Genomic DNA, 15,564 nt, shown 5'->3' with positions numbered 1-15,564 from the left:
ATAGTTTTTATTAGGTCTGAGATTATACACATTTGTGCCCAGTGATAGTGTACTAGAAATGTCCAGTACTGCACTGACATTATGAAGAAAACAAGAAGCTGTACAATAATATAGAGTGTAATTATAGTAATTACAATTTAAAAGTAGCCTTCTTTGAAGTACATTTTTATAACATGAGAAGAAACCAGAAGCTCAGGATTTTTTATTTTTACTTTGCTAAGTATTTTTTATTGTTTTCCATAAATGCCTAACAAAATAAAACTAGACAACTAAACAAAATCCTAACACCCCTAAAGCCATTTTTTTTAAAAAAATTACTATCACCAATGTTCATGTTAGGAAGTTGCTGATCTATTTCTATTTTGATTCAATCCTTCATTGTTATTTTAATTCCGCCAGCATTTTTCACTAGTAGCTTTGAGCAAGTGGAATATATCAAGAGAAAACTGATAGTTAAGATGAATTAAAAAAAACTGAGATAACACAAGTGACAGAACATCATGAATTTCAAAACTACATTGGAAGATAGTGATCATGTTAAGGCCATTGCCTATAAAAAGAAGGCAAGCCATATTAGTGCCATGTTAGAGCATTGTTTTCTTATATTCCAACATATTAATCTGAAAAGAGGTAAGTAGTCTCTGCATTATGTAGTAGTCTTTGGAAGAGAAAGAAAAAGAGAACTAAACATTTCCCATAGAAGGATTAGAATGAAAGTTTGTTGCTCTGAGTTCCTATCAACTCTTTCTTTCATCTTGGAATATAGTGGCTTAGAAGAAAAGGGGGAAAGGCAGCATAAGGTGACTTATAATGATAAGGAAATCTAAAGTACCCTGCAAGGCACCAGACACAACCTTTCATGTTTGTGAGATCAGCTGCGATAAAGGACATGCTATCTACTCTGAGTGAAAACAAGAAATTCAGCTTGCCAAAGAAGGCTAAGCTCCTCTCAGGATAAAACTGTTGCCTCATGAACTTTGAATTACTATTTAGGAGCATGAAAGCACACCGCAGAAAGCAAACCTAAAAGACAAAAAGCAACACCATGAGGCTTTTCTGCTGAGATTGCCATGGTGCTTCAACAGCTGAGAATCGATCAACTGAGGCTAATTTTCTTAAACTTTACTTTTATAGAGGGTGGATTTGCATTTTTAATAAATAGTTTAAAGGGTGCAATTTCTATACACCAAACTGAAGAACATACTAAAAACAGTAACAAAGGACAAGACAGGTTACAAAATGATATGCATAGGAAAATGTAAAAATTAATGTGGCTATTAACACTCTCCTTCCTATAGAGCAGGTTGAAAATACAGCCTACATTATGCTCTTTCATTTCTTTCAATGCATCTTTGTATGCAGTCATTTTAAACTTTTAAAGTAAACACCCTATCTTCAAAGTTGACCTAAGCACAATCTAAATGGACAGAGATGTTTGCAATACAGATCTGATCAGTTTATCTACAGCCAAAAAGATAACGGGGACACCATTTATCTCCAGGTGAGGAGGGGAAACCACTTCATGGATCATTGCCTTGCCGGGGCGAAAGGGCTTGAATAACTCAGAGAAGCTATGAGCTACATCGTGCAGGGCCACCCAAGATGGACAGGTCATAGTGGAGAGTTTTGACCAAACGTGATCCACCTGGAGCAGGAACCAGCAAGCCACTCCAGTATCCCTATTGCACTCATTTCACAAGCTAGCAAGCTTATGCTTAAAATTCTACAAGGCAGGCTTAAGCAGTATGTGGAAGTGCAAGCTGGATTTCGAAGGGGCAGAGGAACCAGAGACCAAATTGCAAACATGCGCTGGATTATGGAGAAAGCTAGAGAGTTCCAGAAAGACATCTACTTCTGCTTCATTGACTATGCAAAAAACCTTTGACTGTGTCGACCACAGCAAACTATGGCAAGTTCTTAAAGAAATGGGAGTGCCTGATCACCTCATCTGTCTCCTGAGAAATTTTATCCTGGCGGGGGGCGGAAACTCGCCACGCAAATCTCTATGTGGGACAAGAAGCTACAGTTAGAACTGGATATGGAACAACTGATTGGTTCAAAATTGGCTGTATATTGTCTCCCTGCTTATTTAACTTATATGCAGAATTCATCATGCGAAAGGCTGGGCTGGATGAATCCCAAGCCGGAATTAAGATCGCCGGAAGAAATATCAACAACCTCAGATATGCAGATGATACAACCTTGATGGCAGAAAGTGAAGAGGAATTAAAGAACCTTTTAATGAGGGTGAAAGAGGAGAGCGCAAAATATGGTCTGAAGCTCAACATCAAAAAAATGAAGATCATGGCCACTGGGCCCATCACCTCCTGGCAAATAGAAGGGGAAGAAATGGAAGCACTGAGAGATTTTACTTTCTTGGGCTCCATGATCACTGCAGATGGTGACAGCAGTCACGAAATTAAAAGATGCCTGCTCCTGGGGAGAAAGGCGATGGCAAACCTAGACAGCATCTTAAAAAGCAGAGACATCACCTTGCCAACAAAGGTCCATATAGTTAAAGCCATGGTTTTCCCAGTAGTGATGTATGGAAGTGAGAGCTGGACCATCAAGAAGGCTGATCGCCGAAGAATAGATGCTTTTGAATTATGGTGCTGGAGGAGACTCTTGAGAGTCCCATGGACTGCAAGAAGATCAATCGTATCCATTCTTAAGGAAATCAGCCCTGAGTGCTCACTGGAAGGACAGATCATGAAGCTGAGGCTCCAATACTTTGGCCACCTCATGAGAAGAGAAGACTCCCTGGAAAAGACCCTGATGTTGGGAAAGATGGAGGGCACAAGGAGAAGGGGACGACAGAGGATGAGATGGTTGGATAGTGTTCTCGAAGCCACAAATATGAGTCTGACCAAACTGCGGGAGGCAGTGGAAGACAGGAGTGCCTGGCGTGCTCTGGTCCATGGGGTCACGAAGAGTCGGATATGACTAAACGACTAAACAACAACAACATAGGAGGGGAAAGCGTTTGCCATAAGAGTAATTTTTGCCACTTCTCCGATAACTTTCTCTTCCGCCCACACTGTAGGGCCAAGGAACATATCAGTCACCAACTTCCTTCAGTGGGTAGATTACCTATGAACTGAGGAATATCCCCCACTCCTGTATACCTAGTTTGGAAGTTGCAGTATTAATAAAAATATTATACACTGGGATCCTTCTTAAACATATTTTCAGGTGGTTTAAATAAACAAGCTCTCTTGTTTGAAGCATACAAGAGGTGCACCCACTGCAGCATGAGTTTTAATTTAGTATGATGTGGGTGGCGCTGTGGGTTAAACCACTGAGCCTAGGACTTGCTGATCAGAAGGTCGGTGGTTCGAATCAACATTTCCGTAAGCTGCTTTGGTTCGCCAGAAGCGGCTTAGTTATGCTGGCCACATGACCCGGAAGCTGCCTGCAGACAAACGTCGGCTCCCTTGGCCAGTAAAGTGAGATGAGCACCGCAACCCCAGAGTCAGTCACAACTGGACCTAATGGTCTGGGGTCGCCTTTACTCTTTACCTTATTGTCTGGCAACCATAAAGCTCAGGGAGATCTTTAAAACATGACAGAAAAAACAATATGAACAGAACAGACCATCCCAGAACAGTATTTTTTAGAGAACTCACTGAATCCCTTAACTCCCCCTTCTCCACAGGCATGGTCAACCATATAGACCCCCCAGCTCATGGCTCCATGCCCTACTGTCAGCCTGTCCTGTTAAGATTACCCAGTCTACCCAATCTCCCATTATGTATAATGGAACACACACATATCCCTTGAATACACTAAGTGAGGAATGGGCTGCATCTAGCAAGGATAGGAGAAATAGCTCCAGGCAATAGCTCTTCTCCCAATGTCCAAATATTTAAAGCACCTCTTCCTGATGATCATGACTGTCTTGTGAGTGGCTAGTTAAGAGCCAGCTGTCAGTCAAAGGCCACCAGGAATGTGCCTTTAGAAGATTACTGTTGCCAACAGCCTTTGTCCTTCATCTATCAACACTGCAATGTTATCCACAAGACCAGAAGCCTGCTCTTCAGTAATTACAATAGGGTAGACTTAAATTGTTTTCTTTATTTTCTATAAAAGCTCCATTTTGCCTCTTTCTTTTGCCCACCTGCCTTTTATTCTTAATACACTTCTTGAATGGGTTCATGTGTGTGTTGGTGCTAGACTCCAAAGATTACTACCCCCCTGAGAGCACTGACCATATGGCTTCATGCCATGTGTGTAAGTGGAGTTTGACAGAGAAAAGCCAGCTGCCTTGGGCTCCAATAAGAGACAAATAAAGCTGCTTGCTCTCTCTGTGTCTCCTTTGAGTATTTGCCTTGGATTCTCAGGTTTTGTTTCTGCTTCAGGTTAGAACAGGTGTGGGGCACTAAAACAATTAAAAAATATATTTTAAAAACAATCCAATACAAATGCAGACTGGGAAATATCTCCTTGTTGGAAGAAGGAGGTCTTAGATGCCAAAAGACAACCGAGCCAGTTTCTGTCTAATATTTAACAGGAGGGGATTCCAAAGTGTAGGTGCTGCAAGGCCATAGTACATAGTAAAGGCCTGGTTCCTATATTGTGCAGAACAGATCTTCTGATGAGTTGGTATCTGCAGGAACCCCTCATATGCTGAGTGCTCAACTGGGTATATATAAGGGTTATCTCCCAAGGTTTATCTGACAATAGAAAACTGTCCTATTTCCAAGTGTAATTATAATGATAATGAAATTTTCTATGATACACACTAAAACATCTTCATAAATATTTGAAAATATGCTGTTCAACGGATTCTGGAAGACAGGAGGCTGACTCCTGACAGCCAATTAATTATCACAATCAGAGGAATTCTAGACAAAGTACCTTCACTGTTAATGTGAAGCCTAATTAAAATTCATGTCCCATAAAAGTCACTTGACTCTCAATTATGATTAAGTATGCAAGGTCACTAGAACACAGTGAGAGACTGAGCCAAATGCAGTCCCTTAGTTACTCGGTGACAGTTCAAAAGTATTGTCATGCTTTGTGAAGAACTGTACGTAAAATACAAATTACAGTTCAGTGTATTTCAGTGTGAATGGCTGACAGCAACAATCTTCTGGCCTTGTAGCTTATTTGAATGTGCTGCAGTAAAGTAGGTGGAACCAACTGGTGCCCTTGCACTCGTGGAATTGCTTTTGATCCAGCAAAGGCACCCACTAATAGAAGAGGAAGCTATTTCCCCCAGCATCATTCATGTTATATTTAACCCAGTCAGATGGGCGGGGTACAAATATTACAATTATTATAATATTTAAAGCCTTTTGCTGCCATCCATCTCCAAAGATATCAATGTGGAATATAAAAGGGACGAATAAACAAAAAATACCTCAATGAAATACAATAAAATTAAAGGAATAAATAAATAAATGTTGACATTGGTATTAACCGTACAGTCATACCTCGGGTTACAGATGCTTCTGAGCTTGGATGTTTTTGTATTGTCAGCAAGGAATTTTGATGCTAGGGCGAGAAGTTGCATGTTTTTCATATATAGTGGCCTATCATCAATTTGAACCTAATGGAAAGCATCGCTTAACAACATTTTTCAAGGGCTGGGTTATAACAATGTGTGTGACTGAGATATTTGATCATTATCATGAAATCTGATCAAGGAGCAACAATGCTACATTGTATTTTCCCAAGATGAGCCACTCCAAAAGCAATTTAATTTCAATGAACAGGCATAATAAAATTAAATTTTAGATAAAAATTCGTACTGCAAAACAAAGCCAAGTTCCAACAGAAAACCTGGACATTCATTTTTTTAATCAGGGGCTTGCTAGCAATGCAAACTACCGAGAAAGCACCAAAGCTAGATTATGTAAGACGCAATATCTATTTAGATGCAAAATTGTGCAATTGCTCAAAGTATTTTAGAGCCAATTCTAAAATGCTGGTTCTCAAAGCCAAGTTCTGTTGCACCTTGTTTTCCAGTATCAAAGTATAAAAATCTAAAATCCCATAAAAAATGCAATCATTAAAAACACACACACACAAAAACACACAAAACCCAACCATCTACAGTCGTACCTTGGTTCTCGAACGCCTTGGCACGTGTACGCTTTGGCTCCCAAACACCGCAAACCCGGAGGTAAATGTTCCAGTTTGCGAATGTTTTTCGGAAGCCAAACATCCGATGCAGCTTCCGCTCGACTGCAGGAAGTTCCCACAGCCAATCGGAAGCTGCGCCTTGGTTTTTGAATGATTTCAGGAGTTGAACGGACTCCTGGAATGGATTAAGTTTGAGAACCAAGGTACCATTGTATCATAATTGTACAATGTTAAAGAAAGTAAGGTTTTTAAAAAACAAAACCTAAAATTATATTCGTGTACACCTTTTCACCAGCTAGAAACGTCACAGACTTAAAACAGCACAATCTTCTCTTGAAAATGTCGGAAATTAAAGTAAGACTGGCAAAGAAGACCCTCACCTGAAACCCAGGACAGCCATGCCAGTCATGGCAGACAGTATTGAATTAGCAGCACCAGTCAGTGGCATAGCGTGGGGGGTGCAGGGGGGCCCGGCCGCACCGGGCGCAACATCTGGGGGGGCGCACTCGCACTCGCAGCTCTCTGCCCCTACCTGGCTCACTCACTCTCTCTCACTGCAGTGCTGGCTGTGCGAATCCGATCCCAGCCGCCGGGTCGCTGCCCACTGTGGAGGGGGTGGGTGCCAGGCGTGCGGTGCGGAGAGAGAGCGAGGGACTATCTGGGGGAGGGACAGTGCAGCGCCCGCCCAGCGCAGCGCTGAGCGCGGGAGAGAACCACACCAGACCAGACCAGGCAGCAGCAAGAAGAAACTGGCAGCGGCGGCAGGTTAGGGGGCGCAAATTACTTGCCTTGCCCCAGGTGCTGACAACCCATGCTACGCCACTGGTACCAGTGATCTGGCTCAGTATAAAGCATCTTTCTATCTTCACAAGTATAAAGGTGTTGCATGATAATATTGTTACTTCAGCTCTCTGGATTTTTGTACTCATGAGGGTGGGAGCCAACACCTTTATAGACTTAAGATTCTGCCTGTGGATATTTTTTATATAAACCTTTCTATTTTCTAACACATTTTGTGCAGGCTTCCAGGGGTCAGGGTTTTGAAAGAGAGAATATCATGTAGAAATTAGGCTGCTCCATATTCATGTCTATCTAGAATCCCTAGCCCTGTATTTTCTTCTTCTCATTATTCAGAGAGGGAAGACAACACTTTTAAACACAGTTGACAACTGAAAGCAATAGCAAAGTTCTGGTAAACAATAAATTTACTGCCTGAAGCTTGCTGGCAGCAAGAGCTTGGCACTGTTAAAAATATATATTCTGATTATGCTTATGCAAGTTTTTGAAGGAACTAGTATGATTCTGAAATTTGGTGACATGTAATGATGTGGGACTAGCTCTTTATTAAACTGTCCTGCATTTCTATTTCTTGAGACAGAGAGAACTTGCAGCTGGGAAATTGTAGGTGGCCTTTAGCTAACTAGACAACCTATTACAACTATTATTTAGCTTGCACAGTCCACCCAAAATGACATGGTCTCTGCTAAGGCAATTGAAAATCCAAATATTTCAAAATCTGACAGGTGACAATAGGCCTGTATTGCATTAAGCAAAAACACCAATGAGCCTTGAAAGCCCATTAAAGACTAAAGCAGTTATTATGTTATAAAATTTTGTTGACTACAGTCCATTTCAATGTGTAAACAATTCATTTACATAAATACTCCTGAAATATCCTTTAACAATCCTAAAAATTATAGAAAATCCATTCTAATACACTACAAAATATATGACGACTGGGTTTCTCTTTTTGGAGAGTTTCATTATCTCACAATATTTCTGGAGCAGTCATACCTATTCATGCACTATGATGCCTGATTAATGTTCTTTTAGTCATGTATCTTGAATGCATACTTCACGTCACATTTTCCCAGGTTCATTAAGCATGAGCAGGAAAAGAAAGGATTTACCCCGAGAACTATATCTACTGTATATATTGGTGTTTTTTTTAATGTAGAGTAAAAACTTACTGCAGAAGGCAAATGGATTAGACTGCATTAGAATATTAGGTAAGCCAAAAAAGTATAGGAATGTACATCAGATTTGAACTGAGAAATGAAGCAGGGTACCTTGTAAGGAATTGTATGACAACGCACAATTCAAACCAGGGTCCTCTGAAGCACTTTGAGGTCCAGACATCTCAGAAATGCTACATACAAGCGCCTACTAATGGTTAAGTTGTATCTAAGCATATTGTATTAGCAAAATAGCACAGCCGGGGGAGGGAGGCAAGGTGGAGTAGCTTTGCATCAAAAAAATGAATGCTTACGGAAAACTTACATATGGGGAAGGGGAACTCTGAGAGGTCTTATGTATGATCAGATGGAATCATTTTAGCACAGCCCTCCAATCCCTGTGCTTTGGGGGAGGAAACAAGTCTGCAAGAGCAAAACATATGTCACTAAGAATGAAGGGTAGAGATGGGAAGCTCCTTTGTGACTGACCAGTGGAGCTTGGAACCAGAAGGAAAGATTTTCCATGGGAATTAAAGTCTATTAGTTCCAAATATTAGAATATACGGTCACCCAATGAAGCTGAATGCTGACATATTCAGGATACACTTCTCCACAAAGCACATAGATAAACTCCAAAAACTCACTGCCACAAGATATAGTAATTGACTATCAACCTGAGCGATAAGGCTATCCAAAGTGACTAGCCGTGATGGTGGTATGCCTTTGAATACCAGTTACTATGGAGCATTATTAGGCAGAATGCTATTGTATTCCTGGCTTTGGGTTGGCCATTGTGAGAACTTATGAAACCTTATACTATGTGCAGCTAGGCGTAACCCAGCACAGCACTTATTACATTGTTAACATCTCAGTGCCACTGAGTGGAGAACGGGGGTAAGGCTAGAGCAGGCATAGGCAAACTCAGCCCTCCAGCTGTTTGGGGACTACAACTCCCATCATCCCTAGCTAACAGGACCAGTGGTTATGGATGATGGGAACTGTAGTCCCAAAACATTTGAAGGCCAAGTTTGCCTATGCCTGGGCTAGAGCAAAGCCTCCGAGGCAGTTCTTGGAGGCCAGGCCAGATACATCCATATGGTGAAGTTTATGTTTAAGACACTCTGGTCTAGATTGTTTAGAATTTTTAATGATTAAAGCTGCACTTTGAAACAATATGGTTATCATTGCAGAGCATATAGTAAGGGTTATGTGCTTGCTCCAATTAACACAGCTGCATTCTGAACTAACTGAAGCGCCTGAGCTTCTTCAAAGGCAGAGAATGCTACAGTAATCTAGCCTGGAATTTAGTTAGTATGAATGACTACTTCTACCACGGTACTTCCCAAGCCATCTCTTTAACAGTTTGTCTCTTTGGCAGGATCTGCCAGAAATAGCAAGTGAAGTAGCTGTGCATATGTTCCTCTCCTACATACACAAAACAGTACTGCTTTGCGTTGTAGCCAACCTGACCCTAAGTAATTAATCTTGCCAACATTGGAAACAAATTTTGTTGCATTTTTTTTGCCTTCCTTGACTTCATGGATCAATAATCTGATTATATCTCTTTGACAATAATGTGTTCCTCTCACGCGCTGCTAACTCCCTTCACTCTGGACCACACACTTGGCCTCATTAAGGGTCAATACACTTTGCCGGAAGATCTATGCAACATACTAGTTTGCTCACTCTCTCCTGCAGTCAGAAGACCTCAGGCATTAATTGGCACAGGAGCAATCATACCTAGAAAAGAACTAATTTCTTCAGGCTTAGCCTTCTGATGTTATTAGTAATTTCACAAACTCTGTGTGAAACTGCTTCACCTCTAGGAGGACATATGCTCACTAATTGACTTCGGTGGGGGTGTTCTTGTGGTTTTGGCTTTCTTTAATCCAACAACCTGTCATTCCCTAATATATAGGCTATTGGAAATCTTGTTTTTGCTAAGTCTTCCTCAGCTTGGCCTCCTCCACCCACCACAGAGGTCAGCAGCCCCAGCTTCTGATCTTTCTCATTTGCTTTTACAACACATCTATCTTACCTGCAGCCTAGTGCTTCAAGAAACTGCTGTGAGAACAAACATCCTACTATTTCATGTATTGCACCATGTTTTATGCCTTCAGCTGCTCTCTTCGTTGTGCCATCCTTCCAGCTGCACTTCATAGAAAAGTATGCATGGGGTTATTGCTTCCCCACCCTAGTTTGGCTTAACCCATTAGGATCTGCAATATTTTGCACGACACTTCAAGTGTTGAGACCAAGAAGAATTATTGCTTCATTTCAGAAAAGAAAATGACTTACTGCCAAGCTTGATCTCCACTTATTCAGTGGATTTTATTTTTGTAATGGCTAATCCAGCCACGCAAGTGTCAAAATTCTATTTTAAAAAATGGCACAGGCAGTCGTTTCTGCTTTGGTCTCATAGAACGATAAAGTGCCCATGAAACCAACATGTATTACTTCTAAGGACTGCACTGCACATTACAAAGAAGCGGCAATAGCACAGACCGGAGCAGCGAGTGACTCATCAAGATGAATGCAGTCCACAAGGCTCAATAAACTTGTTATTTTTGTTCCCTGGCAAGATTGCAGAGAGGAAAAGTTTCAAGCATGCTGCAAGAAATAGCTGACGGGCTGTGCCTGGGTTAGTGGGTCTCAGCTTCCAGAGCTATGTCTACTCTTTGCACTTCTGCTGTAATAACTGGAAGAGGAAGTTGGGTGCCTTCCTCACTACCAAGGTGCAGGAATCTTAGCTGCAGCGAGATACAGCGTGGCAATGTGAGAGATGCAGGTTCCACCTTTAAAAGTCACACAACAGAAGCACCCAAATCAGGAGTGTTAACCAACAGCCCAATAAAATTGGTCTTATGCTGTATTACAACATTTTATTGTTGCTTTGAGTATGATTATTAAGCACCATCAGTGTGAATGGTGCTTCTGAGGCCACTGCCTTGAGGATCACTAATAATAATAATAATAATAATAATAATAATAATAATAATAATAATAAAAAATATGCAGTTGTTTCAGTTACCTGTTATTAGGCTTGTAATGCCTAAAGTAGTCTAAGGAGAACTGGGGAGGAACTTTGGAATATGTGTGACTTTCCCATATATGCAACAAAGAAAAATGGCTGACAGGTGAGCACAATCCACATGTGACAACAAAGAACAATTATTATGGAAATGCAACATTACAGAAGGGCAAAATGTTCAGCCCAACTTTACACTCATGCCCTACACATGAGTAACACATACCGGTAAATAGAACTGGTGAAACGAAGAAAAGGATGTGAAAGAGAAAGCAGGGGAGGGTAAGTTCACCTATCCTCAATATCATCACTTTTTGCTCTATATTTAGTCTAGAATATAAGTATTCTTTTAGTGAGGTACTATCCCTTTTGCATTCAAACTTTGGAGAACCCGAATTACTCCAGAATGCATCACATTAGAAGACAGTGAGCTAAAGAGGGGAGCTTTTAATTGCAGCTGTAACAGAGTGAAAAAGTTTCACAGGAATTTCAGTGTAAGATATTTACCTTCTCAAGGGCTGAGATATTTCCCTCTATGGCTGTCATCCAGACTCCCTTCCACTTTGGCTGTACTTAGCAGGTGGATTAGAAGGAAGTAATTTGACCCCTTTATACCTTCTGTTTGACCACAAGCTGCCTTTAGGAAGCTGTCTTAACCCACTGGAACTGAGGGCAAATGTACCAAGGACTTGATCAGCAGAGGGAGTGAGCCACTTGTTCCTAGATCAATTAGTGATTACCACACCTGCATCTGGTAAGCAAACTAGCAGCCAGAACAGCTGGCAGAGAATTGCATTCTCTCCTGCACCTCTGCTAGTTAGGAAGACAGAGGTAAAAGAGTAGGCAAAGCAGTTCAGTGGGTTTCTGTTTCCCCCTCCTCCCATGGCAGTGCCTAAATTGATACAGTGGTACCTCGGGTTACAGACGCTTCAGGTTACAGACTCCGCTAACCCATAAATAGTACCTTGGGTTAAGAACTTTGCTTCAGGATGAGAACAGAAATTATGCGGTGGCAGCAGCAGGAGGCCCCATTAGCTAAAGTGGTGCTTCAGGTTAAGAACAGTTTCAGGTTAAGAACGGACCTCCAGAATGAATTAAGTTCTTAACCCGAGGTACCACTGTACTGACCAAGAGGACGGTGTCAGTCATTCTCTGGTTCACCACAAGGAGCAACGTTGCCAATCAAACAAGATTCAAGATAGATGGATGATTCAAGGATCTCTAAATGAGACTTGAGTTTTCTGAATGAAGTATTCAGGCTTGATCTGTGCGGCTCTAATTCTGATTTTGTGGAAGGCAATAAGGTAGTAATTGCTATCACAGTTGCTGATACAAGAAGCAAAACTGAGCTCCTCCGGGTGACATGTTTATTGTGTGTTCATTCTATTTTGCTTGTAGAAAGCATATCCAGAGATTAGACTAGGCTTGGTCTTTATTTAGCATTTTGGTCTGATTTGTCTGTGGGATATCGCCATGTCTTTCCATTAATCATACGTTCATCTGATCCTTTTCAATGAATTTCCCTGTCATTTTCCAAACTGCAAGAAAAGTGGCTTTGTTGTGCTAAGTCAACAGAACACTTGCACAAACCTCAATGTGCTTGAATCCATCCTGCAAAATAGTGTTGGTCTGGAGGCAACTTATGAGTTGGAAAGTGCTGGTTGAATGAGTACAATGTATTTTTTCCCAATGTATGTTCTTACTTCCACTAGGGTTGACTCTGCACATGCAGAACTTATACCGACGGTAGCTGTGTGTGTGTGTGTGTGTGTGTGTGTGTGTGTGTGTATGTGTATGTGTGTAAGGGAACTTCCCCCCTCCTCAGTACAAGACTTCTGAGCAAAAACTGCAAATTTTGAAGCTGGAGTACAAGGATTCTAAATTGCTGTTCTGTCAGCATGGTCATGCAGCTTCTCGGATACAGACACTTTTAATCAAAAGCACAGCTACTAACACAGGAACACTGGCTGGAAATTACTGATGGCTTGCCAAATGTGCAATGTATAAGAAAAAGTATGATGATTTACAGATCATTTCCCCTTGCAGATGCATTGCATGACCTTTGAATACTATATAGATTTCCCATCTCCCACCCCCATATGTGGAGGATCATCTTTAGTGAAATCATGTGACACTATCCCAAAGTACTTTTGCGCTCTACAGGCAGGAAGTGATGTCCATGTGGTGGACAGGAGCATTCTGGGAAGATTGCAAGTAGCCCTGCTCTTGTACTATTTACTTGTAGAAACAATTTAAGGTACATTCCTAACTTCACTTACCTGGGAGTAAGCCCCATTAAATTATAATTCTGGGTATAATTGGCAAGGAATGCTGCCTCACTGAAGCTGTACTCAGTTTTCTTAAAAGATACATCCATTTCCCTCCTTCCTCTTCATAGTATAATTTTTAATGTGTGTGTTTTTTTTAATAAACCATCAGCCCATCTCAAAATAATACTCCAGAACACGCCAACATTTTCTATATGAGCTAATCTTCTATCTTCAAGGGGAGGAGTGTGAAACAGAGGCCGATAATGTCACAAAGCTGACAGCGGGGGCGGACATGAGAAGAATTATAGGCATTCAACTAACATTAAAAGGACAATAACACACTGGCTTATGGCTATTTATTTTTTTATGAGAGACTTGGCAGGACTTTGATTGAAGTTTTGATTGCCATATGCTTTCCCCGAGAGGCACAGTACTGTTTGTAAACTGGTCTATAATTGAAATTGAAATTTATTTATTTTTAAAAAAATAATAATAATCGTGAAATATGATAATTCATTAAAATACATATTCCTTTGGAGGGTTTCCTCATTGATCTTTGTTGTACTAAATCTGTTTACACATCAAAGACCAAATTGCATTCTGCCTTCCTTCATTTCTGTCAGACCCTTCCTGTTGTTTTCCTTGGGACTGAATTACACAAAATCAAACCAGCATCCCATTTCACAGTTCTCCCTGCATCAACTATTATTCCAGGATAATGATGCTTCATGCAGAGTTCTAAGTTCTTCCTGCCCTCTGCACTGGTAAGCCTTCAGTTACTTAACAGTGTTTGTTTGTGTTAGCTTTCTCTTAAACTGTTTGCATTTTGGAAAGTGAATAATAAATAAAATCATTAAAATGTTTTTCTATTGGGCCGCATCCTACTAAACAAGACTCAAATTCCACTGAGGGCCAAACTGGAGACATGGCAGTTGCCCCATAGCATGACTTTTCATAGCTGTTTAAAAAACAAGTGGGGGGGGGGTAAGACCTGGGTTGAGATTGTGATGTACAGAAAAGAGGGAGGCTTTAAGCCTTTGCTCCATCCAACATGGGCCCAAATCACTCTCTCTCTCTCTCTCTCTCTCTCTCTCAATCTCTCTCTCTCTCTCTCTCTCTCTCTCTCTCTCTCACACACACACACACACACACACACACACACACACACACTTTCTACTAGCAATGGGAGAAATGTGCTTTTTAATCTTAACCACTGGCAAATGTATGATCTGAAGTCCCTGCAGCAGATCAGCAAATCTCTGCCAAAAGAGTGCTACTGAAGCTGCCGTCCCTCTAAGGAAGGGGTCAGCAAGGCTTACTGGGCATGGGCCGGATCACTCCAGCGGAAATCCTTCATGGGCCGGACCAGCACAGTGCAACACCAGAAATTATAACTCTCTTCCGTGGCTTCAGAAATTGCTTCTGCACATGCCCAGACACTGAAACTCGCACCTGCACAGAAGTGATTTCCGGCATCTGGGCATGCGCAGAAGCAATTTCTGAAGCCACGGAAGAGAGTCCCCATGCCGCGCTGTGCCAGTTTAGTGCAGTGCATGGGGACTTGCCAAGTGGGCGGCTTGGTTCAGGGGTGGCTCGGGGGCTGGTTAAACGGCCTCCATGGGCTGCTTCCAGCCCATGGGGCTTAGCTTGCTGACCCCTGCTCTAAGGAGCAAGCTGTGTCACTCCCTTGTGACATGCCAGGGGCTATTTCTCCAGATTTTCATAAAGCACATAAATGGTTGCCCATGGTGTCTTCTTGCAAATGTACAGTCATTCCTCATGTTACATTTGCTTCAGGTTGGGCGTCCCGCGATGACCCAGAAGTAACGGAATGGCTTACTTCCGGGTTTTGCTGCTCGCGCATGGGCAGATGCGATAAATGATGTCACCCGCATACGCAGAAGTGGTGAATCGCGACCTGCGCACGCACAGACGTGGGTTGTGCTTTGTTCAGGTTGTGAACAGGCCTCCAGAACAGATCCCGTTCACAACAGAGGTACCACTGTATTTAAAATGTATTGCAAAGACACAAGTTAAGGAATCAGCTTTTCTAAACATGACTGACTTATCAAGCCCTGTTTAGGGAAGTTTCTATGTCTGAAGTTTTATTTTGTTTTTAATGTTCTGTTGAAAGCCACCCAGAGTGGCTGGGGAAACCCAAGCAGACGGGCAGGGTAGAAATAACAACAACAACAATTTATTATTATTATTATTATTATTATTA

General features: G+C 41.6%; 1 long non-coding RNA gene across 1 annotated transcript in view; it reads right to left on the bottom strand.

Annotated features, from left to right (window-relative positions):
• The window catches only part of LOC309380406, a 150,669-nt gene that overhangs the window by 49,076 nt on the left and 86,029 nt on the right, over positions 1-15,564 (bottom strand). The window lies entirely within an intron of this gene.

The sequence above is a fragment of the Podarcis melisellensis genome (genome assembly GCF_964234715.1).
Source record: "Podarcis melisellensis genome assembly, chromosome: 1".
Classification (NCBI taxonomy): Eukaryota; Metazoa; Chordata; class Lepidosauria; order Squamata; family Lacertidae; genus Podarcis; species Podarcis melisellensis.
This window is presented reverse-complemented; position numbering and strand designations above follow the sequence as displayed.